Source organism: Myotis myotis, unplaced genomic scaffold (genome assembly GCF_014108235.1).
Source record: "Myotis myotis isolate mMyoMyo1 unplaced genomic scaffold, mMyoMyo1.p scaffold_m19_p_15, whole genome shotgun sequence".
NCBI lineage: Eukaryota > Metazoa > Chordata > Mammalia > Chiroptera > Vespertilionidae > Myotis > Myotis myotis.
In genome coordinates, this window is record NW_023416319.1 from 29,548,540 (window position 1) to 29,575,400 (window position 26,861).

General features: G+C 34.7%; 1 protein-coding gene across 17 annotated transcripts in view; it reads right to left on the bottom strand.

Moving 5' to 3' along the window:
- PCDH15 (protocadherin related 15) overlaps positions 1-26,861 on the bottom strand; it is a 544,558-nt gene that overhangs the window by 160,056 nt on the left and 357,641 nt on the right. The window lies entirely within an intron of this gene.

Here is a 26,861-nt window from a genome sequence, read left to right on the forward strand (position 1 = left end):
TAAAAGATAATGAGAATGTAATTCAAGACTCTAGAACATGAAAAGAAATATAATATAGTTTAATGAATAGTCTTCATTTAAAATGAGCATAACTTATAAATTAATGTCATTTGCAATAACAATATTATTTCAGAAAATTCTCACTCCAAAAATAGTGAATTTTCCTCTATCATTTATTTAATACATTTTGAATTCTAAAATAAGAAAATCACATTTAGTTCATAATTGCTTTAACATAAGCTACTGACAACTTAAAATTCTACAGTTTTGAGTACTTTATACACTTACTTTCATCTGTATATGAAATTTCACATAAATGTACACAAATATATATTACCTCATTTAATTCTCACAATGGTCTTATTGATAAATATAATTGGTCCCAATTTACAAATGAGAAAACTGTGTTTATGGAATTTAATTATCTTGCTTAGCATTACACAAGAAATAAGTATCTCAGTGCCCCATGTTTAATACAATGCCTCACATATAAAACTCTTTAAATATTTGTGAAATTAGTATTTGAATAAATAAATGTATAAAAATGAGATATAAAACTAAATCCTCTTCAAAATCCAAATGAGAGTAAAAGTATAGCGACTATTAAGCACCTACAAAGGGTTTTTCTTTAATATTTCGATGCAATCTCCAAATGATAATTGAGAATTGGTGATGTTATAATAACATATTAACTGAAAATTCCAAGTCATATAGAATCACTTCATATCAAATAAAATGTGGAAATTTTGAGTAAATATAAATTATGATCTCTCACTATCAAATACTGTGTCGTTTGTGTTAAATAGTTCTACATCATTTTTCTTCAGAGAAATTGAAGAAAATCTTAGAAGCCATATAATGTTATACAGTTGTGCCTCAAACTGTTGCTAAGGAAAATTATACAAATGGCTTCATTATAAGCCAGGGACACAATAATCACTTAATATCCACAATACCTCCCTCCACCAAAGAAACCTCCCACAAAACTTTATCTTTTTATCTAAAATCACTGCTTAAGAAACTAGAAAAATATAATCTAGTGATATAAATAGGTCTTATTTCATAATACCAATACCCTTGAAAATTTCAGTGACTTTTACTGTCTGTGGGAATTCTTAAGATTACCAAATCAATCACTTATGTAATCAGCAATTTAAATGATTCTTGTTCAAGTTATGGTTTTATTCAGCCACACATCGGAAAATGTGTTATGACAGAATGATTTAATTTGACTAACATGCTATGTGTGTGTGTGTGTGTGTGTGTGTGTGTGTGTGTGTGTGTTGGGAGGAGTGTTGTGTATGCAAATAACATAGTCCTATATATGTCCAGCTGCTTAATTTATATCTCCAATAAAGATACCTCAAATATGTCTGTATTATTTTTTTTATCACTGTCATTCCAAATTTAGCGGCTTCTACAAGTCTATTATCTTATAGTTCTGTAGATCTGAAGTTCAACATGGGTCTCACCACTCAAGGTATAGGTAGGGCTATGCTTCACTCTGGAGGCTTTAGAGAAAGATCACCTTCCTTGCTCACTCAAATTGTTGACATAATGAAGGTCCTTGGGATGGTCAGATTGATATCCCCATCTCTATTTTGGCTACCATGTAGGACATTCCCAGCTTCCAGAGGCCACCCCTTGTCCTTGGCTCATGGCACATTCCCTCCATCTTCAAAACCAACAATGGTGAGTCAAGTCCCTCTCACACTTTTGAATCTCTCCTCTTTCTTCTTTCGTTCTATCTCATACAGTATATGAAGCTCAGCTACAGGCTGTGAGATATGTGGTGTATTAAATAACAAGGTTCAAGCTGTAATGGCATTTACAGAAAAATCCCTATCTACCCATAATATGCTTCTTCCAGTGTAAAATATCTCAAGCCTCATCATACTGGGCCCAGCCACCATCCACTGTGGCTTAGATTGGTAAATTACTTCTTAATTATTTTCTTTCCATTATTTCTCTTCAGATATATATTTTTTAATAAAAGATAAAAGTAATGATACCAGTTCTCTGCTTAACTTCCTTCAATGATTTCCATTGCCTTGGGAAATATTTAAACCTTTAATATAGCCAGGAGGTTCCTTATTACATGCTGATTTCACTATGTTCCAGAATACTGCAAACCTCTCTAACCTCAAAACTTCTCCAGAAGCCCCTGCCTATTATTCACCAGGCTAACACCCACTCATCTTTCAAGTGTCAATCTAACATCACTTCCTCAAAGCAGTTTTTTCTGACTTCTGAAGTGGAAATTAGAACCTCCTGCTACACGTGTCAGTAGCTTTATATGCCTGTCATCTATGCCACTTTTATTTATCAGTGTGATTAGTTGTTATTTGTCAACCTTTTCACAATGTAAGCCGTATGGTCTGGGATATCTGCTTTTCTTTTTTTCACTGAATGCTCAGTGCCTACTATAGTTTCTGACACATAGTAGGCACACATTTAATGTTTAAGTGCACAAATGAATTATACATATTAGCATATAAATGAATGTATTAACACTGCTATAGAACACTTAAAATTATTTTATTCACTATATACCTGCTGTTTGGTTTTATTTTAGTTTACATTTCTTGCTTTATCATTCTGTGCGATTTTGATCAAGAATTTCAGAGCAAACACTGGAATTATTAGAATTGCCTCTGGGACTCTGATAATCTTAGCATTACTACTGATTACTGATCTAAATTGAAAAATAGCATTATTAACATAGTGATATTTTGTCATGATCAAAACAAGGGTGTAATCAAAACAAGGAAATATCTGTGTATTTTCAATATTTTATAGAATGACAACTAGGGACTATGCAGGTTAAGATGGTGAATGCTCAAATACATAAATTTTAGAAATTAAGAATAAAGGGAATTTAAAATGTCTCATTACTTCAGAACTTCTCAAGTGCCATCAATATTTTAATGAACAAGGCAATGTTCTCAAGGGGAATACCATATGCACCAGATTTAGAAATTCCAGTTATAGAAATATAGACTCCTTTCCACATGTTGATCAACCTACAGGAAGAAACCCAAATCTAAACTTTTATATATGATTTAATTCCAACCTACACTTTCAGCATTTCTTACTATTCACTCTGCTGTATAAACTCTCTGCCTCTGCTCAAGTCTAATCAGTTTTCCACATTTCCCTAGGACTCAGCATATACTGCTTGACATTTTTTTTCAGACCTCGCTATGATGATTCCTTACTCACCTATGAAATTCTAATCATGCATCAATTCTTCAAATCCCAATTTCACTTCTAGAAAAATTTCTAGCAATTAGAGATCATTTTATTAATCAGAATTGTACACTTGACAAATGTTTTCTTGTATTTGTTTTAGTCTACCATATGTCTTTTTAGAATAACATTTCAAAACTTTTCATATATTAAAATTATTTTATTCACTATATACCTGCTGTTTGGTTTTATTTTAGTTTACATTTCTTGCTTTATCATTCTGTGCGATTTTGATCAAGAATTTGATCAAAGATATAGGTATCTCTATTTTACAATGGGGTGATTTGTTGAGATAAAATATCCAAACACATTTTAAAAGATGGATTGGAAATAAATGTTAGATGGGGCATCCTCATCAATAGGGTTTCAGAATTTTAAGTCAGCTGAAATGGCATAACATGTTCAAAGTCAAGTGCACTAACACACAACTACACACATATATTTTGATCTGATTTCCCACAACTTAATTCACTGAATGCCACGTTTCCACAAATAGAACTATATTTAGTCCTCATGGAATAAATAACAGTAATATTTTGTTGAAAAATACTCTAAAATTTCAAGGAAACGCAGACATACATCTAGTAGAGACAATGAAACCAGAATGTTTGCGAAAAGCAGGGCTACTTCCTTCCTTTTCTCTTCACTAAGGAGCATAAACAGGGTCATGTAAGTTAGGGGACATGAACCGGCTAAGCAAGCTAATTTCATTTCTTTCCTATTACAGATGAGTATGTATATATTAGGCAAGATAATCAAACATAAAATCCCTTGTCATCAGCAGTACTGTCAAGACGTTTGCATTGATGTTTAGTATCTAGCCAAGGAGCTCAATGTGTGAAACCATTTATCTTTCTAGAAATCAATTAAAAGTTAATTAAGACTGTTAATAAGAAAAATCACACATCTCTTCTTCCCTTGTACTACATCAAAGCAATAAACAGTAATAGCTTCAACTTTATAATCATCTGTCCATGGTTAACACATTTTGTAATATACACCTTACTGTGGGGCCTGATTTGCAGCTACTTATCTGTGAATGCATTTTGCTGGGAACTGGTTGCTAGTCTGTAGTCAAATAAAGACCCACTGGACAAAGCTGAATATTTGCTTTAAAAAGCTTCTGGAAAACCTTAATCATTAAAATCAAAGTTAGAGTGTATTAGAGACAACTAAATAATTACTTAAGAAAAAGTCAGATCATGTACCAGGGCATTTATTGAACATGATGTAGTGACTATGTGTTGAACACCGTTTTTTTCTCAAAACTTTCCCATCTTTTATTTTTTATTTTTAATGATTTTTATTTATTTCAATCAGAGTTTAAATTTAGAGCATGCTTTTATACCATATCATTTAAAAGGGAAATATTTTTCTTATACATTTTATTCATCCCTATTTTTCTTCATTTTTTTCCCCAATGGGTCTTTATTATACACTCTTTCCCATCAATAAAAGTGGAAGCCTATTCCTGGTATGCCTATAGGGGGCTATGAATTCTATAGAGACCTACACATTGCCTGCATGGGTAGAATGTATTGGGATAAAACCTCAAATATGTATCTCCTTTATCAAGAAGTCTCTGGGTAGATTACTTGGACCTTTTATCAATGATTAATTCCAATTTAAAATATGTTGTATATACCCATTCAGATTGTTTAGATATAAATCCTCTCTGTTTATTCTGACAACAATCAGGGACACACAAAGTACTCTGAGAACAAAAAGAAAATACAGCTATTAGAAAAGGTGTGAGCTGCCAGATCGCGCCTATTAGCCCAGAGGGAAGCTGAGAAGGAGCTTCACTGTACTTGTTGCTCATCCTGTTTATAGACATTTGAGAGGCCGCACATTCTTTTCTCACCTTGAAGTGGAAACCATGAAAGGTATTGAGCAGAAAGGTCAGAAGGAGAAGTTGGGCAATGCATTGTTAATGACATTACGAATGGAAATATTTTTTCCTTCATCTAACAACTTGGAAAAGGTATAAAATAGTTGTCTTTATTTCTTTACAGAGGCTGAGCTATTTCAAGGGCTGTGATTATCAGTTCTAAAGAGGTTAAGCATCTTAGTATCACAAGATGCTGGTAAATGTTTTTCTCTCACCACACAAATGCCTCAAATTCATTTTTTAACAATGGCAAATAGAATTACAGGTTAGATGGTAGTAAGTGTACTTGAGATCAACTCACTAAAAACAAAACCAGATTGAATAGTTTTTCATCATATTTAATACATAGGAATCTAGAATTGTACCTAATAGACAAACATGCAAGTTGACCGTCCCTCCGCTAGGCTCACCAGCCAATCAGGAGAGTATGCAAATTAACCCAACAAAGATTGCAGTTAATTTGCATACATAGGCGCAAAGCGACGGGGCGAAGACTTGAAGGCTCCAACCAGAGCAGCAAAGGCCTGGGTCCCGGGTCCTGGAGAAAAACCAGTGCTGGCAGCCAGGGGAAGGGAAGGCCTCTACTATATACATAAACTAGCTTCAGGTTAAAAGCCCAGATCTTTCCCTTACTAACTTTACTGCCTTTGGTGAATCAATCACTCTAAGCTTCCATCTTTCATTTCATCTGTAAAATGTTGATGCTAATGAGTATTTATTTCACCACCCCAATGACAATTGAACACACTTAGCATGCCTGGTCATTTGAAATAATCAGTATTAAAATATATATGTTTATTGTTTTTAAGGTTTTCAATATCTACTTAGAAACTGTTTTAAAAGCTCTATTCTGTCATAAACTTATTTTAAAAATATTTTTTGATAGAACAAATCAACCTATTTTTGTTTGGCATATTTATACATTTCATTTTTCTTATGATCATGATTAACCTGGCATACTGAATCTATTAGTTTCTATTAACTTTGTTGTTGTCAAGCTTTCCTGAGAATTTTGGTTTCTGTGTTTATTATATAATTCATTTATGAAAGATCATCAAACCTGTGCACAGTGCTTTTAGTGTAACAAGTACACATACAGAAAAATTTACATGCTCAGAGAACACATAACAAAAAGGAAATGTCACTTTAGTTACTATCTATATATATAAAAGGCCAAGTGACCGACATCTGTCCAACTGACCGACCAGCAGGTACATATGACACACACTGGAAAGTTAAAAATAAACGTTGACTCCCGCATGTACGATACATATAAAGTTCTCACTGGCGCCAATCACACATGTGTGTTTTTTGATCTGTTATTGTCAATCATGAATTTGGTTGTTCTTGTTGACATTCTGAAGCTGAAAGAAAGTGGGGTTGTCAACATAATAAGTCTGAAGACCAACTATTGGACAATGTACCTCTGAAGCTGAAAGAAGCCAGTGTGATATCATGTTTTAGTTGTTTTTATATCATTTTTTGTTGTTTTTATATCATGTCTTTGTTGTTGTTAAATCATGTTGTTATTATTAATCAATTTATATATTAATTTTACATACATTTTACTAATTTTCTTTCATCTCTGACACTTCTATTATAGAGAAAGGGTGAATAGCAATATAAAATATTTCTTCTAATTAATTTCCTTTCATTGTGCATGAATCTGTGCACCGGGCCACTAGTAAGAAATAATGATGAATATTTAAGGCCACTAATACATAGATTAAGATAGTATTAGACACATGATAGAGATTTTATGGATATTGCCATACTGAGAAATGTTTCCAATGTCTGGTCTAAAAACATCAGTTACATTTTTGGAAAAAAAAAATATTCCATTTGAAAGTCAAAGAGAAGAGATGATAACTTCCAGTTATGTTTAAAGTCATTTCATCAGGGATTAGGAAGAAAATGTGAGTGACCATGACCTGATTATAAATTGTGAGGCTCTTAAAATAATTGTAGTGAGAGATGAAAGGGGCATGAGAGTGATTTCACACTAAACATGTCCTTACTTGTCATAATGACAGCAAGCCATCCTTCAAAATCAAAAAGGATAAATTCTAGGAAAAGAAATCTGTACGTAGTATTTTCCCACAAAAAAATGTTTGACAGCTTCCCATATTTTCTTAAAAGCTATGTCTTTTTTTAGTGTTTTTGAAGTCTTTCCACTCTAGGATACAGCAAACCTCAAGTAAACTGTACCTAAGGGCTTAGGTATTTCTGGGGGTTGCCTTCCCTGGCTCCCCCAAGTCAAGACAGATGTCCATCCACTGAGACTCCATCATTCTGTAGTTACTGAGATCATTACAATCATAATGCAATTGCCTGTTTACCTGCTTGTCATCTACACTGTATTTCACACAATTGGAGGACAATAAATATACACTGCTCACAGCTGATTTTAATGCCTATTCTTCATAGGTGTACAATGAATGTTTTCCAAGTTAATGTTCAAATAAAGATTTTCTTTTATCAAGTAGTAGGTGCCTTGACTGTTTTGACTGTTTTGTTCAATAACCAATAGCCAAAACAATTACTTGTAGTTACACAATAAATTACATTTTATCCTAACATTCAAGGCTCCTGTGATCTTGTTCTAACCTATTTTTATGCACCAATCTCCCACAACAAACTCAGACACAAAGTCTACATTTTAATCAGAATAGTTTATTTAACATATCAGTCAGCTTTCAAACAACTGCAAAATCTCAGTGGTTTGCCATCACTGGCGTTTATTTCTCTCCCATGCCTCATCCCTTGTGAATTCCTTGCTGCTCTAATCTGTATCATCTTTACTCCAGGAAAGAGGCTGAAGAACCAGCCTCTATTGACACAGGCTGTTCATGTAATTTAGGGGGAAAAGATATGACCAAGCCAAAGCCCTTGATGTTCCTGCTTGGAAATGGAACATGTCACCTACACTCCCACTTCATTGGTTAAGATAAATCTTATATGACCAAGGCTGATGTCACGAGGTGGGGGACAGAAAAATAAAAATTGGAAACAATAAGACAGTCTACCACTCTTACTGTTCTTGAAATGCACTGTGTTTTCTCCCCCCCTTCTTCACAGTCTTCGGTTTTTGAACCCTATCTCATTCTTTAAAACCCACCTCTAACTTTGCTCATCTGCTTTCTGAGAAATATCTCCTTTTCATCTAATCCCTGACCCCTCTTGACCTAGGCACAAACTTTCTATTGTTATTTATGTATGTCGTGCAATTAAATATTAGGCCTTAAAGTTACAGCTCATCCACTTATTATATAACGGGAAGCACCAACAGGAAAAAGAATCTGTGAATTGCTTGGCCAAAGAAAGTAAAATGTATAAAAAGAGGGAAGTTCAGGCAGAGAGGGAAATAAGAAAGATTATTTATAAAAATAGACAGCAAGAAAATGGAAATAAAGTATTTTCCTAGAGTTGGGTGATATTTAATTCAAATGAACTGAGAGTGTCAAATTAAGCAAGCCAGTTTAAGTGGTTAAACATAGCCTAGAGTTCTCTTAATGATAGAATACAAATTAACACCAAGTGATTAAATAGTAAGCCTGAGGAAGAGGCCGTGTAGCCCTGTACCAAATTTGTTAAATATCCATTCATCATATAATGATGAACAACACTCAGAGTATAAGACTTTGATGCTTCAGGAAAAGAGTTGTCAGGTTCATAGTCACACAAAAAACAAATAATGTTTTATGTTCATTAGTGTCTTCATATAGTGAGATTGCCCTTTCTTTCTCAAATACTCCCTGTATTCATGGAAGGTGAGAGAAAAATCTGGAAGAACTCATTCCATGATTTTCATTTTTTCTCCGTATTGCTTTGCATTTTATAATTCTTTACTGTGGGTTTAGTGAGTATTACACCATTTTGTGTGATGGTGGAAAGTCATGTACTGGAATTACATTTTGTTATCTCACTTGTTACTTTTACTTCTCCAACATCTCCAGTCTCTCTTTTTTTCTATAGACAAACATATACAAGGACCTAAATCTAAGTGCATTTGCTAAAGTAACCATTGCTGTCTTATGTCTGCTTTATTCTATCATGAAATCCTCCCCTAACTTCCCAACCTGCATGTTTTCCAGTCCACAGGTCACCTCTCTCAGGAGCATTTCATTACATGAGAAGCATCATCTTTATGCTCCTTAAGCTCACTGCACATTCATTTACCAAAGGCTTTAGTACTTTCTTTCTATAGCCCCGTGACATTAACAGTTCATTAAGGACAGGCTGGTGCTCTCATTTCTGTTCCATGCCTGTTCTTTGGATTGACAGGTTGTAGATATTCAATAAATATTTTCTGCAAAACTTTCATTTGAAGCTATTTCCATTATGCGTATACCTAAAATTCCTACCCCAATCACATAATCACGTGAAGAAATTAGAAATGCCATTTAGAATTTGTAGTAACAAGTTTTCCTCTTTAGATGAAAATTAAGTGAACAATCATATCAACAATTGCTTATTCCTAGATTTTGTCAGGTTATTGTTCTACTGTGTTCTTTTATTTTCATTTTACATCATTTAGAATGTCTTAAGGAAATCTACTTATAGTTCAGTTTGAAAATCAGTGTTGTACATATATCTGTCTTATGGGATTAAATACAATAGTTTTATTTTGCAACACTGCATTACAGTGTGAATTCAAATCCTTTTCAATATGACCCCCTAAACAGACTCTTTAGATATTTTTTCTTCTGAACTACAACTCCATGAAGTTGTATTATCATAGATAGATATATTGATATATTGTATATCTGTTTATATATATACTAGTATGTTTAACTGTACTATATACATGAAAATGTAAAGGTTTTTGTTGTTTTTTGTTTTGTTTTTTTCCTTTCAAGAACCATTTTCTTCCACTTTTGGAGTGATATGCCCTTGTTGAAATGAATGCTTTAGTCCAGTGGTCGGCAAACTGTGGCTTGCGAGCCATATGCAGCTCTTTGGCCCCTTCAATGTGGCTCTTCCACAAAATACCGACTTCTGCGCATGGGCCATGAAGTTTCAATTGCACTGTACGTGCGCGCCCGCACGTGGTATTTTGTGGAATAGCCACACTGAAGGGGCCAACGAGCTGCATGTGGCTCGTGAGCCGCGATTTGCTGACCATGGATTTGGTCAAAAGATAGAAAGAACTTCCCAATAACAATAGATAAACATCTTAACAAAAGCATTGTTCCTTCAATTAGTCATTACAATGACATAACTTCCTAAAATATTTACCAAATTATTTTGTTAGGTAACTCTTTTAAAGTATGTGTGGAGTGGCAGTCAATAGTCATCACTTTTTAAGTAATTAAGTAAAAGAAAGTACCATCACCAGGGCCTGCATTTGCTGCAACCATCAGGTTGGCTCAGGCATCTTTCTGTTTGTGCTCAGCAGTCTGTCAAGGTCTGATGTACTGTTCTCTTTCTATTTTCAAAGTATTTTCATTTCCTCTAAGTTCATTAAGGATATGATATTTTCCTTATCAGATGTTTTTATGATAATAGCTACTAATTCTCAAATTTTAGTTTTTATCCAGTACTTTTTACTTAAATATAAAGATGCCCACATATTTCCCTAAAGAGCCAAGACTGTGCACAGAGTATTGTCCTTCCATCTGTCGCAGAGCTTTCTTTTGTTATGTCATGCTTTCTCACAAATGATTTGCTTACCTCAATGCTAGGAAAAAAAATCATATGGGAACTAGAAAAATTTGAAAGCCAGATTAGATTCTCTATGAAATTCTCCATAATTGCATTTTCTGGAAATTATTCAAGTGTTAACATTATCATGCATATCTAAGGCAAAAAAATGCATTTTGCCAATATGATATTCACTTAATGAGAGAAAATACCTTCTAATTCCCAAATACTATGAATAATGCCTTTTACTAGATATAAGTATTCATTGTTCCCAAATACAAGAACAGAATTAAAAGGGCTTTCTCCATTTTACATACATTATTATAATCTATATATCTAAAAGGCTAAATGACCAACTGTCTGTCCGTCCAACCTCTGACTGACTGGCTGGTACATATGACATGCACTGGCAATTTAAAAATAAATGATGACTCGTGCATGTGTGATACATATAAAGCTCTTGCTGGCACCAATTGCATGCATGTTTTAATTTTATAGTACTATAGTATATATACTATTTTGACATGTAATTTTTTGCAGTGATGTAATTACCGCACAAATTTTTCTTCTAATTAATATTATTTCAGTGTACATGAATCTGTGCACCAGGCCACTAGTATTATTATAGTTACCTACCCTGATGATATCACTAGAGTAGAACAGGATACAGATTTTGATTGCTTGGGTTTATTTTATCTTCTGTCATTCCTTGAGCTAGGCCTAAAATTTAGCAATTGTTAATTATGTTCCATTCCCCCAATCTGGGATGTTGCCAAATTGGTTGAGAAATATACGTTTTACATTAGTTCCTCTGCCAACAATACACTGGAGTAACGAGGTTGCATCATCACCTATCAGATCTACCACATTTGTTTAAATTAGGAGAACAGAATTAATTGGATGGAATAACTTATCTCTATTTACTCCCTAGGACTGCATTCATGTGTACAGGAAAGAATGTGTGCAAATGCAGAACTACTTCTTGAATCAAATGTTGGATTTAGACTCTGTGTGTTCTTCCTTTCCCAGCTGCTGTCCTTGCAAGATGCTGTCAGAATACATCCCTATGTGACACTGACTGCATAAAAGGTGTCAATTTTGGAAATGATTACCATGCAGTAGGCATTGTGCAAAATGCTGTTTGTTTCCTTTTACTTTGGTGTGAAGTGCTACTGCTGCTCACCGTAATATTAGAAATAAACACAGATGTTTAACAGATACAGATTTTATAAGAGACATATATTTTATCAACACTCAAGGTTTTGATTTTTAGTTGTTGCTAAATGAGAGAAATTAGACTCAATTGGAGATTTCTAAAAGTGAAAGAAAACTTTTGGACATACATTCTGTTATTGTTAACATATTCTCAAGAAAAAAGAACATTTTAATGTCAATTGGTCATGTTGAAATTTTCCTTGAGAATAAAGGCATTTGGCCTATGGAATTATGGGGATGGTTAGAAACAATCTAGTCAATCTAATGAAGTGGTTAAAGAACTGGAGTCTGGGATAAAAAATTAGAAAAACAACCTGGAAGTTAAAATAGTGTGCATTACTCCAAGAAACTGAAGCTCTATAATCTGTCTACCAAGTAGCTTTGAAAATAATAAAGAAGAAAGTTATTGATTTATTTCAAACTTAAAGTCTGAAGCATCTAAATGGAGGCTGAAGCTACCGTCCAACTTGACATGTTTGAACCACTTTGATTTGGTTTGCCTAGAGGAGGCATTACTCTTGCTACGTTTGTGAAGACTTATCACTTTGGACAGAAATCTGTCTGTGTTGACGTGGACGAGTATGATACCGAGCACTCATAAAGCCATTAGAAAACACTGTAGGCTCAGAAGAGCAGCTCCTCATAAAACTGTTTCAACAGAAGGAAAAAGACAGTGAAGAAGAGGCTATAGTTGCTCTATCCCCACGACATGAATTATGACACCTACAGGAATATCTCCAGTCCTGGGTTTCAGTATCCCAATGACCCAATCTTTCTGAGATATGTCAAACTAAACAGTGAGGAAACAAGCCAAAGAGATATCACCTGTCCTTATTTATTTATTTTGTAGGCTGAAATTAAGATTGAAAGGAAAAACTCCCATCTTTGATTCTTGTGTGACTAGAGGAAAACCACTGTACTACATATGGGTCTTCGTTTGCAAGATGAGTTCCCTATACGACAGACAATGCGAGAGAAAGCAGTTGCAGGTAATTAATGGGTGTGCACCTTTGGGATCCATGCCTGTGGGAAGCAGAAGGAAGCAGGATTGGATTGAGGGAGAAATCCCACCACTACTCAGGGTCAACGATCGCCTTGGCTAACTCTGGAAGGTGTCTGGAATTAGGATTGCACGTTAGAGTTATTCTGAATTGGGCCAAAATGGCTAGCCCTTTACCCTGGGACATCAGTCAGAATGTGGGTGAGACTGAAATGGGTGTGACTGTGGGTAAAGGGGTTCTTTGCAAGCTGAGGTTACCACTTCAGCAGCAAACAGCTGTAGGGTGTCTTTCTGCAGCACTCCCAGAGGCTAGACCAGCATGTCCCTCCTTGAAAGGAGATCTGGGTGGCACCTCTCAGTCTCCAGTATAAGCCTCTATCTGCATTGCCTTTTCATTTGATTACAAACTTTAAAAAAAGAACATAATGAATCACACACATACACACACATAGGCATACCTAGAATCATTACAATTTCAATTTTTCATTGTTTACAAAAAAAAATAATCAGCTACAGAGCTATAGTATGGCCTCAAAATAAATCTGGGGTTGGATGGTTTTTGATCTGAGCTAATAATGATCTGTTTCTACCCCTACACTCAGAGATGTGGCTCAAAGTTTCTACTGAATGTAATTCTCATGTAAGAGCAAACAATGCTTTTTACATCTTTTCTATCATTTCGTTCTTATAAACTTACAGCTATCCAGTTGTTATTGTCCACATTTTAAAGATAAGAAGACAGGGGGAGGGGCGGAAAAGGGGAGAAAATGGGAGGTTTCTGTAATACTATCAACAATAAAATATATATTAAAAAAAAAAAAGAATATTGCAGGATAGTTAAGAAAGTTGTTCAGGTTCCTGCCATTACCAAATAAGAGAACTTGGATTGGCTTTTAGGGTATTGATATTCATCCATTTGTGATCTTTGTTAAGGGAGGGGGCTGTTGTAATTGGTGCAGCATTACACATTATTCTGACTGCATGATAGATTGGAGCCCAGACGTAAACAGGAAGATGACATGAAAACAATTCAGAATTCATTCTAAAATAGTTTACTTATTTTGAGTATGAAAATTAAGAGCCATTATCACAGAACTCCTCACTTTGAAGATTATTATTGCATAGCAAATAAAAATTTACATGTAGTAAATTAAAACAAATAAAAAAACTTAGTTACAGGAAATTTCACTGCTTCCCCTCACATTATTCTTTGCTCTGTTGCAAGCTGGTCTAAAGTGATACCAGTGGGAGAAATACCTCAGTGAAGTCAATGGAAGTCACAACATGAAATCCTGGGAATTACAATATGCAATTTACCCAGGCCTATGAATTCCACTTATTGTTTTGACACAAGGAGGTAATCATTTTAAAATGAACCTATAAAACATTCAACATCTATTCCTGCCTTCTCCATTCTCTTGGTACTGAACTTGAGGAGAGGCTCTATTAATGCATTTAATTCCCTCTTACAGTCCCAGGGGCTATGCCCCAAGAACATCTTCCACATCCATTTTTACTGAATTTCCATCAGCCTTCAAATCTGCTGAAGAAATTAGTATTATAAAAGAAGAAGGAGGGGGAGAAGGAAGTGGAGGAGGAAGAGGATGAGGAGCACGAGGAGGGGAAAGAGGTAACTTCCTACTATGTCTGCTATATTGCTATAATCCTTTCACATCTCAATCTAGGAGGGAAAAAATCATCAATAAACATTATCTCCATTGCTGCAGCCATTCCTCACTGAGTTATTTATTTAGTTATTAGAGGCCTGGTGCATGAATTTCATGCACGGGTAGGGTCCCTAGGCCTGGCCAGTGATCAGGGCCTATCTGTGGGGCGACTGGTGGAGAGATTGGGGGGCTCCCTGCTGGCATCCTCCTTGGCTGGCCTGGCACCACCCGCTTGCCAGCCCCGCCCCCTGCCACCAGATGGGGCCTGTGGGCAGCTTCTGAGTTGAGCGTCTGCCCCCTGGTGGTCAGTGCGCGTCATAGTGACTGGTGGTTCTGCCGGCCATTTGGTCTATTTGCATGTTAGGCTTCTATTATATAGGATTTACTGTCATGCTGAACATTTTTTATTCCTTCTGTTTTAGCCTTTGCATTTTCTTCTTTCTGGAGTAGTCTTCACAGAAATCTATAATTTTTAGTTCTCAGCTTACATAGCTCTCGTTCACAGGGGAGTCTCCCGGGGCCTCTTAAAATATAGGAAGATACTTACTATACACTCTCAGAGAACTCTCTATCTTTCCTCACATTACTTATGATGATTTTTACTTTTGGATCTAATGCGGCACTTATTTATTTAATGTCCAACACTTTGCTGGTCAGTGAGGTTCATGAGAGCAGACACTTCTGTTAGTTACAACACTGAGTCTAGTGCTTCACACATAATAGAGACTTTATAAATGTGCATTCAAGAAATGGTCAGTGAAAGATAGAAAGATCATAACCATCCAGCTAAAGTAGAAAACATATTGGTGTAATTTATATTAAATAGAAAAGCATATTGACAAGATGCTAGCATTTCCTCCTTTATAACTGAGAGAGAATCTAACTTTTCAAAGGAAAGCAGAGCAAGATTCTATTTATTCAAAAATCAGAAGAAATTTTTGTAAATGGCAGTCTTTGTGTTGGTCAAAAACAATATTCTGATCATAATATTCTTGCATAATTTTTTATCTTATTACAGTGCAGTTAAAAAAATACTAAACTTTTGGCTTGAAAAAAAATGTTTTTTTTTTTATTTCCAGTTCTTTTACGTACTTATTAGCTATGTTACAATTGATTTATTTTTATGTTACCACTCAGGTATTCTATCTGAGATGCCATGCCAGTAAAATGGGAAAATAATTTAGGGCTTAAAGTGCTTTACAAACACTTAAGTGCTAACACTCATTGTTTTCAATTAATCTACATATTTAAAAAGGGCAACCTTAATATAATTAATGGAAATTAAAATTGTTACATTGCTCTTTAGTCCTACTATTAGAACTGTTACTTTAATCATTCATTTTACTGGCATGGATTAACCATGTAATATTTGTCAGGTACCATGCTTGGAGGAAGATAAACAAAAACATTATATATGTTGCTTCTTAATTGCTCTTAAATATATTGCAATTACTTTCCAAAAACAAAACTAAAATACAAAGGATTAAGTCAAGTTTTTACTATATTCAGTTACTAAATGTATTCTGTGACTAAAGTTGGATGTTGAGTGCGGGTGCAAATGAGGTGCTACATTCCAATTAGACATAATTATGTATATGTATATATATATATATAAACATATACCTGACATTCGTTTAGTACCTTCTAAATTAAAAGCTGTTTTTATGTACCTTATCCCTTCTAATCACACCCACAAATGTAAGAAAGTTCTTATGATCACCTTCATTTTACTAATGAGAAAACTGATGTTATAAGAACTTAAATAAATAGACCAATTTGTACACTAAATAGAACTAAAATTCCAATCCAGATTTTTTTAGTATAGAACTTTTGCTTTTCCTACTACATCAACTTTCCTCCCCCTCACTTTGCCTCTTGCTGTCTCTGTTATTATAGTGATTCATGCTAATCTACGTGATAAAATACTAATGAATGTATGATATCATATCACACATGCCTTAAGTCTTATCCTTCATGCGAATCTTCTCAGAATACCTAAAAGTAACTTCATTAAAAACTTATATAAATATAAAAAAAAATTACAAGCTTTGCTCAACTGAGATAATGAATATTAGTCTCAGACATAAAGGAATATTATATTTCATTTGTCTCAAAAGAATACTCTGTACCTTCAGTAAACCAAAATAACCTTATCTTCCTTGACCTAATTGATTTTATGGAAGTAGATACTTTATAAAAGCACGGCCTATCAGGGGTATACAGCACAGTTCACAGAGATGATGGAAAACATGACCATTAAACTAACAGTCACATTTCAAATCTGAATTTTGAATTCTATATAAAATTGTCAATAATCCACATAAGCTTGCACATTTGCCCACTTACTAGTATAATGGCAGGCATCATACAAGCTGTGTGTCAATATATAAAGATTTGGATGTAATTACATGCTCTAAAACTTAAGCAATATTCTGTTGTTGCAAGTACCTTTTAACTAGGCCTTTTGGGATTTTGAGACAGGCAAAAAAATCTATTTAAAGAAGCCATGAAGCAGAGGTACACACTTATTACTAAAATAGTGTTTAGAATTAGAAAGCCTTTGCTCGAGTGTGTAGAAAGGAGGGGAAAATACTGAAGGGATAAAGAAAGAGTTTGTATTATAATGATACTAGAGGCCTGATGCACGAATTCGTGCACCAGTGGGGTCCCTTGGCCTGGCCTGCGGGATCAGGCCAAAACTGGCTCTCTGACATACTCCGAGGGGTACCAGATTGCAAGAGGGTGCAGGCCAGGCCGAAGAACCCCACTGGTGCATGACTGAGGCTGGGGAGGGACCGCGGGAGGGCTCCAGAGCGTGTCTGGCCAGCCTCGTTCAGTCTGATCAACTGGACCCTAGCAGCAAGCTAACATACCAGTCAGAGCATCTGTCCTTTGGTGGTCAATGCATGTCATAGCGACTGGTTGACCGGTTGTCTGCACCCTGCTGGTCAGTGCACGTCATAGCTAGCAGTTGAGCGACCTTAGCATATTATTAGCATATTATGCTTTGACTGGTTGAACAAACTGGATGACCGGACACTTAGCATATTAGGCTTTTATTATATTGCATATGTTAATCTACATGGTAATATACTAAGGAATGTATAATACCATATCACACATGCCTTAAGTCTTACCCTTCATCTTCTCAGATTACCTAAAATTAACTTCATTAAAAACTGATATAAACATAAAAAAGGTATACTCTTTTTGCTGTTTAAGAAGGCAGGTTAAGAACAAAGAACATGTTTCAATGGAGCACTTTTCTAAAACATGTTTGTATAGACACAGAACCAATGTTATTTTCATCAAATAACACCAAAGGAACAAATAAAAATAAAAATATTTAATAATAATTTAATCTTGAGAGTTACATTAGCTTCCACATTTCTATGATCTTATAGTGCTCTGCACCTGCCAGCCTCAGCACTTCTCACATTGTCTTAAATATGATTATTTGTATTTAGGTGTTTGCTACCTAATGCCAATTCTAAAAGAGCAGGGAATGTGCCTTGCTCACAGTAATGCTTTAGTGAAGAACTGAGTTTTCATCTCAGTAAAAATTAACTAGGGCTTTTAACAGTTTTATTTTCCTCAACTCCTATATTAGAAAGAATATATCAATGCATAAAAATGCAAAATGATTAAATTCAAAATTGATTTGATGCCATCATACATGCTTGTATTCATTAATTTGTTCACACGTTTACAAACAAATTTGCACGGGACAGCATCTTAGGGACTGGGGAAGTGAACAAGGTCAAGAGCAAAGTGCTCTTTGTTCTAGTGTCACTTGAACTACAGGAAAAAGCAGATATTATACAATAATTGCCTTTTAAAAATTACTAGAGTAATAATATCCAGTAATAAGGTAAAGATGCATTGCACAATTATGGCATATAGTCAGGTTTCTAACCAGCCTTCCTGGAAATTACATTCTAATGAGGGAGATAAAGGTTAAATAAAGTCACACAAGTAAACAATTTTGAATTTTAATAAGTATTATGAAAAAAGCACAGTGAAGTATGAGTGCATATAAATAGAGGCTCTTAATGTAATCCTGTGGCATCAAGAAAGGAAGTCCAGCTCACATCCCTCATTCCTAAACTGCAGCTCTAATAAGATCAGGAAGTATGGTGACTTTCACTTAAATTGTACTAAGTACAAGTCATGACAAATAACTTTATTTTTTTTTTTTTACCTTAGAAAAAAATGACAATAGATATAGTACGTCTTGATTTTAGTAAAATGCTTGATTTTTTCATTACTTTTTTGTGGTTAAGATAGAAAAAAATTTTTTTTTTCTAGATGATGGCATAATGATTTAGATTCAGAGCTGACTGAAGAATCATCCCAAGTTGAAAGTCAAACTGACCAAGACCCCGACGACAAGCAGCAAGCTTCTGTACATATTTAGTGACTGGCGCAACATTGTCAGCCATCTTTACAAAGGCATAAAACATAACACAAAGGCGAGTTTCATATCATGGGTGACTAAATCAACCTCAATTTAAGTCTCAAAATTCAAGCGTGCAAAATGTTACTGCTGCCACCACCACTATTATGCTTCGGGGATTGTGAATTCTCTTCTTTAAGCCTTAGGGGACTTTATGATCTAGATATAGACTCTCCTATTTTAGACAAGAAAAGAGAGTATCAGGTAGATTATATACTTTGCCCAAAGTCATCGAGTTGCTAGAACATAGCTAGAATTTGAACCTCAGACTATCCAATGCTATGGTGAGTGCTCTTCTCCAGAATTTTAGACCACCTCCTATTGTAAATACAGGTTCTTTAGAGTTTCACAGCTTGACACAGCTGATACTGATTTGCCAGTTACATAATTTTGGTAAATAATTCACCTCTTAGAGTTTGCACATCTATACTAAAAAAAAGGGTAATAGGCTAATTAGGGCGGACGTCTTCTGGACGTCCATCTGGACAAAGCCCAGGTGGCTGCGAGACCCAGAGCTCAGGCCTCACAGCTGCCGCAGCCAGCAGTGGCTGCAGTGGGGTGATGGGGGCAGCGCCTTCCCCTGATGAGCCCGGTCGCCTCTCGTAGGGGGAAGCCAGACTGCGTGGGGAGTGGGCCTAAGCTGTCAGTAGGACATCCTCTGAGGGCTCCCGGACTGTGAGAGGGAGTAGGCCGGGATGAGGGACCCCCCTTAGTGCACAAATTTTTGTGCACCAGACCTCTAGTTTATAATAATAAAAGCGTAATATGCTAATTGGACCAGACATCCTTCTGGACATCCTTCTGGGACCAAGCCGGGGCTGCAGCTGTGGGATCGAGGCAGACGTGACAGCTGCAAGAGAGGGATCCAGGCAGCCACGGCTGTGAAGGCCTACTCTTGCATGAATTTTGTGCATTGGGCATCTAGTATAGAAATAATATTTGTACCTACCCCATCAGATTTTGTGAGTATTGAATAAGCTAATACACATAAATAACTTGCAATAGTATTTAGCATGTAGCCAACAACCAATATATGTGAGTAAATAATACTAATATTATTTAAGAGTTTTACTGTGTCTTCCTACATTCAAAACCATAGCTAACTGCCCCAAGATCAGCATGGAATCTAGATAATCTCTCAAAAATTTATATAGCTCTCATTCATTGTCATCTGTTTATTTTCAATAAATCCTAACAATGTCTCATACATTCTTCTCACCCACTCTTATTTCAAAAAGTTGAGAGTAAGCCAAATACAGGAAGAAAATAAAATTGTGATGGATGTGCTGTTAGTGTTGTAAAATGTTTTCTCTACAGAATCTCTTTAAAATAAAAATGGAAAGTAGCAAGTGCTGCACATTAAGTCTGTAGAAGATTTTATGCAATTGTGAATTATTCTGAGGCTCATGGGAATTGTGATTTATAATTGAGTGGCAATCAAAGAGAAAAATCATAAAAGCAAACTTTGCTTAGAGAAGTCAACTAAATTTACATAACTGATGAATCTTCATTGAACGCTGAATTCATTAAGTTCTTTCAGTGAATGACATTATTTCAATGCATTAATATTGACTTTTTGTTTTTTTCAGGACTAAGACTACCTACAATATTTAGTGAGACCATAATTGAGTGTCAATTTTTCTAAGTATGAATATTTCTACTGAAATTTATGTCTCACTAATTAGTAATGGGCATGATTAAATAATCCAGAATTTCAAAGGAAAAAGTAGGTATACTTATTTTTGGGGAGGTAATTATTAAAAATATTCCTTATTTGAAATGACGGAGGAGAGTCTGATCATTAGGTTCTTCTCATTTTTTTTTATTACTTCTATTTTACCTCTTTTTTTCTATCCCTACTCTCCCAAGTCTTCACTTGGTGCCTCCTCCATTGATCCTATTAGCATTAAACTTTCCACTGCTCAAGAGAAAAGTCCTGTGAAGCAGAAATTATTCAAAATCATGAAGTTTGATGAAGAGCTTAATTAAAGTGAAGCAATTCATAAACAACCAATTTTGTGGTAATTTCATTTTACTATTCTAAGTTTATTTATCTACAATGAAATCGTATCTGGTATTGATAAATTCATTGCTATTAACTTTCCTCTTAATACTGCTTTTGCTATGTCTCATAAGTTTGATATGTTGTGATTTTCTTTGCATTTTGATTTGAAATCTTTTCTAATTTCCCTTTTAATATTGCGGTTAAGCCATAGGTTGTTCAAGAATATTTTGCTTAATTTCCACATATTCATGAATTTCCTTTTTTTTCTGTTATTGATTTCTAGTTTTATTCTACTATGATTGAAAAGGTACTTTGTGTAATTTCAATCTTCTTAAATTTTATAAGACTTGTTTTATGACCCCAAAAAATGATCTATCCTGGAAAACGTTCCATGTTCTCTTAAGAAGTATGCATAATATGTTGTCCCTGGGTGGAATAGTCTATATATATGTTAGGGTCAGCTGGTCTATAATGTTTTTTAAATCTGTTGTTTTTGTATTCATTTTCTGTCTAGATGTTCTATCTATAATTAAAAGTGGGACATTAAAGTCTCCTATTATTAATTTGTTGTATTAATCTCACATTGGATATGTCAATGTTTGCTTATCTGTTTAGGTGCTTTGATACTGAATGATATAAATTTATTATTCTTATACTAGTATCTTCCTAATGAATTTATCCTTTTATCATATGATGACCTTCTCTTGCTATAGATAAAACATTGATAAAAAAAGACAAACATTGATTAACCAAGTGAACATTGATACAAAATAAATTAAGACATAAGTAGAAAGAATCCCATGTTCATGAATTAAAATACAATATTTTAAAAATTTGCATACTGCCCGAATTGATTACAGATTCAATTAAATCTCTAACAAAACCTAATGGCATTTTTAATGAAAAATAAAAAAAAAATCATAAAATTAAATGGAACTACAAAAGACACCGAATAGCCAATGAAATCTTGAGAAAGAACAAAACTGGAGGCAGCATCATATTTCCTGATTTCAAAATATATTACAAAGCTACAGTAATTCATAATCTGAGGATATTGTGTAAAAAAGGCAAACAGACCAAATACACAGAATCAAAATCCCATAAATAAGCCAGTGCCTATTCAGTTAACCCATCTTTGACAAGGGATCCAAGAATCACAATGGGAATGGATAGTACCTTCAACAAATGGTGCTGGGAAACTAGACAGGCACATAAAAATGAATGAAATTGGACTCTAATCTTACACCATGGACAAAGATAAACTCAAAAGGTATTAATGACTTACAAGACCTAAAACTGTGACACTCCTAGAAGAAAATATATTTTTAAAGTTTGCCTATAAGTATTTATATTGAATATGAATAATATTAACAAAACAATAATGCTTCTTAAAATAATGTAAGAGAATATCTTCATAATCTGAGGATAGCAAGTAACAACTGAAAAAATGATGGATATAGTTAGCAATCTTAAAAGTAAAAACTCAGTGTATCAAAAGACACCTTTAAGAAAGTTAAATGCAAGTCCCAGAGCTGGAGAAGACATTTTAAAGACATGTAACAAGAAGGGAGTCATGTCTTGAATATACAAAGAATTACCACTTCGCTTCTCAGTCTTTTGGCTAAGATCTAGTGAAGAACTCCCATAGACGAAAAAGAACTTGCAAGAAGCATAATTAATATCAACCCATTAGATAAATAAATACAAGACTTAAGTAGGCACTTTGTGAAAAAAGCAAAGTAGCTATTAAACATATATATGAAAAGATGTTCAATCTTAGTAGGGAAATGCTGATCATGACCACAATGTGATAACACTGAAATCACACCATATTGGTCCAAATCAGAAATATTGACACATATTAAACATGCAGATGGGGACCATTACTAACTGACAGATTTCTTGGTACAGTCACCATGAAAAATTTTTGACATTTTCAATTGATCAAATATTCTCATACTCATAACACAGAAAAACTCAGGTGCATGTGCACCAGATGAAATTATATTCCAGTATTCACATCATTGATTATGATACCTCATATTGGAAACCACTCAAATACTCATCAAAAATATAATTTGAAAAATAATTGTGACTTAGTCACATACAGCACAGAAAATACATAGACAGGCAGAGGCAGAAATGTGGTTAAATCTTACAAAGATAATGATGCATGAAAGAAGGCAGATACTAAAGCATACATACTATGCAATTCTGTTTATACTCATTACAAAAGTCAAAGCTAAATTATATTATTTATGGATGCTGATTTAGTTTGTAAATCTATAATAGAAAGCAAGAATCTATTGTAGTCATTAATTATAGTTGTAACTAGGAAGAATCATGCAGGTACTTTCCTAGGGATACACTATATATCTGGGTTGTACTTATATTTCTGTTTACTTTATAACATTAAATTGTGCAGTTATGTTTAAATCACTTTCTCTAAATTATACACTTTTCATAAAGTTTAAAGGACAAGATATTGTCTTAGTAAAGGCTTCAGAAACAGTTGGAATGCCTCCTATAAACCTTAAGTTGATTGTCAAGCTTCTTCCTTAGTTAGGCAGTAAACTCAGTGTAAGTAATGGTAGTGAGCTATAACATTTGTAGAGAAGAACTGAATCCAACTAATGTGAACAAGCCATGAATTCTCCTCAGTCTATAAAACAGAAGTGCAATTTGTACCAAGTTGGATCTCATAAATAACTAATGCAGCATTAAAAGGCACAGCTAGATGAATGGATCTGGGATTTGTGAGGCAAAAATAGTTGGCATTTCTTTTTATATAAATGTAAATAATTTAAATAGGGTATATATTTTAAAAGGGTGAATGAAAACACAATTCTAAAATGTAACCAAGCAGGCTGGTTACAGTTTTCCTCCTTGCAATCTTCTTCTACCTGGGAACATCCTTCATTATTATTGCCTTGTTTCCTGGGTGGTAAATATTTTGCCCTGTACCAACATAAATTTCAATTGTTCTTTGCATTAACACTGCTTTTTAAATCAACTCTATGCGTGCTATTCTACATGCTAAAATTGTAAAAGTTGATAGATATTCAATATAAAAACTTTTTGTCTATGTATCAAGAAAACTTATTTACCTGTAGGTATGCGAATAAGCCAAATATATATGTGTAGATTTTGAAGTTTATTACATCTCTTCTTTTTTTATAATGCTTATGAATCACTTGTAAAAAATGCATTTCTTGATCATTTTAATACATTAGGTCTAATTTAATTTAGCGTGTTCTAATGCCAACTATTGGGCTGGGTAGTGAGGGTTCAAAGATCAATAGGACACAGTCTCTGCTTTCAAGTAATTTGTATATTTAGGGAACTTACATGTACTTTAGTAAGTACTATAAAAAAGCTGTGCACAGTATAATTTGGAGCCATGAGTAGGAGACTCTTAGGACCCAGAAAAGATTTTCTGAAAGAGATTATGTGTGACTAGAATTTTCAAGGATGAGTTATCTAAATGAAGAAGGGAGAAAGGAGACATCAAGGCAGCGGGCAGGAGCAGAGGCAAAGAAAGAGACAAAGGAGAGTTCTGAGAGCAAATATTAGTGACTGCAAGCAGGTTATTATTCCTGGAGGTAAAGTTGCAGTGGGAGGTGTGTCTTGTTTGTTGCATTGTAAGAATACCTCCTGCAGTGCAGCTGGTTTGTTAGAGATAGCGTTCTAGCAGTTACAGTGAGGACAATTATGAGGTGTCAAAACCAGTGTCAGGATAAGCAATTAAGAGGGTATAATAATAGCTCAGGTGAGAAATAATGAGTGTCTGGACTATGGTTGTTTGGAGAGAGGAAAAATTTGAGAATAATTTGAAAGATGTAAACTACCAAGATTGGTGACTGACTGGATATGGGCAGTGGGGGAGTAAGAGGTGCCTCCTCAACCTTTAGCTTGGGGCATGGGTAATCAAGATGCATGATTCTGGAGAAGGAGCCCTTTCTGGGGAAGATGAAAATCAGGGTTCAATCTTAAACATGTTGAATTTGAGATGACTATAGGACATACAAGTAGGTTTGTTTTATAGGTAAGTATCTATTTGAGGGTATAGATTGAAGGAGCAGAAGGGGCTCAAGATACATCTGTGGGAGACATCAACATCCAAGTGCAATTAAAAATGTGGGCTTCCACATGAGTTGGATTTCCCAAAAGGTATGTGTAGAATCAGAATAACCACTGAGAAGATACTTCCAAAATTCAGAGTTTGTTTTGGAGGTTTGGGATATGTCTATGATGTTGATTCTGATGATGTTAACAAAAATGAATAACTTTCATGGTATATGTATAGTATACTGACATAGTGTGCATTTTTCTCAAATAAAAATATTATCTTTTGCTGTGGTAAAGAAAAGATTTATGAAGGAATCAGATAAACGGAAGGCAAAAAGAATTAAACATTCTTAAACATAAAAACCAGGAGCAAACATAGTAGAGTCTCAAGAATAAAGGGTTCATTTCAAATGCAGTAGTAAAGTTATTCAGATAAAAACTATATTTAGCAATAAAGAGATCATTGGTTACCATGAGGATGGTGGGGAAAATCATTCATTGTACAGCTGGGGTTATACAGCTATGAATATTTACACACACACACAAATGCATACACATGTACATGCACTCATTGTAATAGCTGATAATAAGATTAAAAACTACTAAAAGGGTAGGTCCCAAGTATATATTGTATCAATAAATGCATACAACTTTCTAATCCATTTATGAACTGATAGTTGAATATCTGAAAGATCACCACGTTTCAAAAATATTCGCCAGAAATAGATACATTTCCATTTGTAGGCAGCAGCATTAAATGTATGCCACTAATTTTTCAAATTGGGGGTGATTTTTCTTTACTGGACTGAGAACAGTGTTTGCATTATATAGTTTGACTTGACAAGAGAAGCCATACAATTCCCCAGTTGTCACCCACTTAACAAAGAAGTATTATAGTTTCAGGCACTGTTGAATGTCATGCTGAGCTACAACAAATAAATACAAGACCATAAAGCTTCCCACCTTCATTTCATTTTTAGAACCCCACACAGGGGGATCACAACATTAATCAGACAGACCACTGAAGGCCAGATTTATTTTGCTTAATATTAAATTGTTTAGTTGAAGGATATATATATATATATATATATATATATATATTTTTTTTTTTTTTTTTTTTCTTTCAGAAATGACACCATTACTACCTTTCTAAACACTGCAGTTTACTAATGATTTTAAAATTGCTTAGGGTTTCAAATAAAATCTCTATCACTTCATCGCTGCTGAGATTTCGCATGCAGATCTCACACTGGGAATACATTAGTGTTTCAGGTTCAATACACTCAGCCTCTTTTGTTTTAGAACTGGAAGAACATTTTTGTCGACTCAGGGCTCTATTGTTGTTACTTAGCGTTAAAAGAAGTCAGTTAAGCATGAGAATTTCTGCAAGGTATTTACTGGAGGTTTGCTGGGAGGTAGCTCACTCAATATTGTGTACAATGCTTAGAACTTGTTTCATCTTAACAGGCAGTGTTGCCTCCAAGCACGCCCCCTCTGATGCATCTGTGCATGCATTCATACCCAGGGCTATGCTGAAACACAAAGACACAAAATTTCAGGAGAATTCAGGCCCCCAAGAAACTCTTCAAGAAGATGCCATCACACAGGTTAAAGCCTCTGACATGAGCTTCAAGGCTTCCTCCCTGCACTGCTCTCCCCTAATCCTC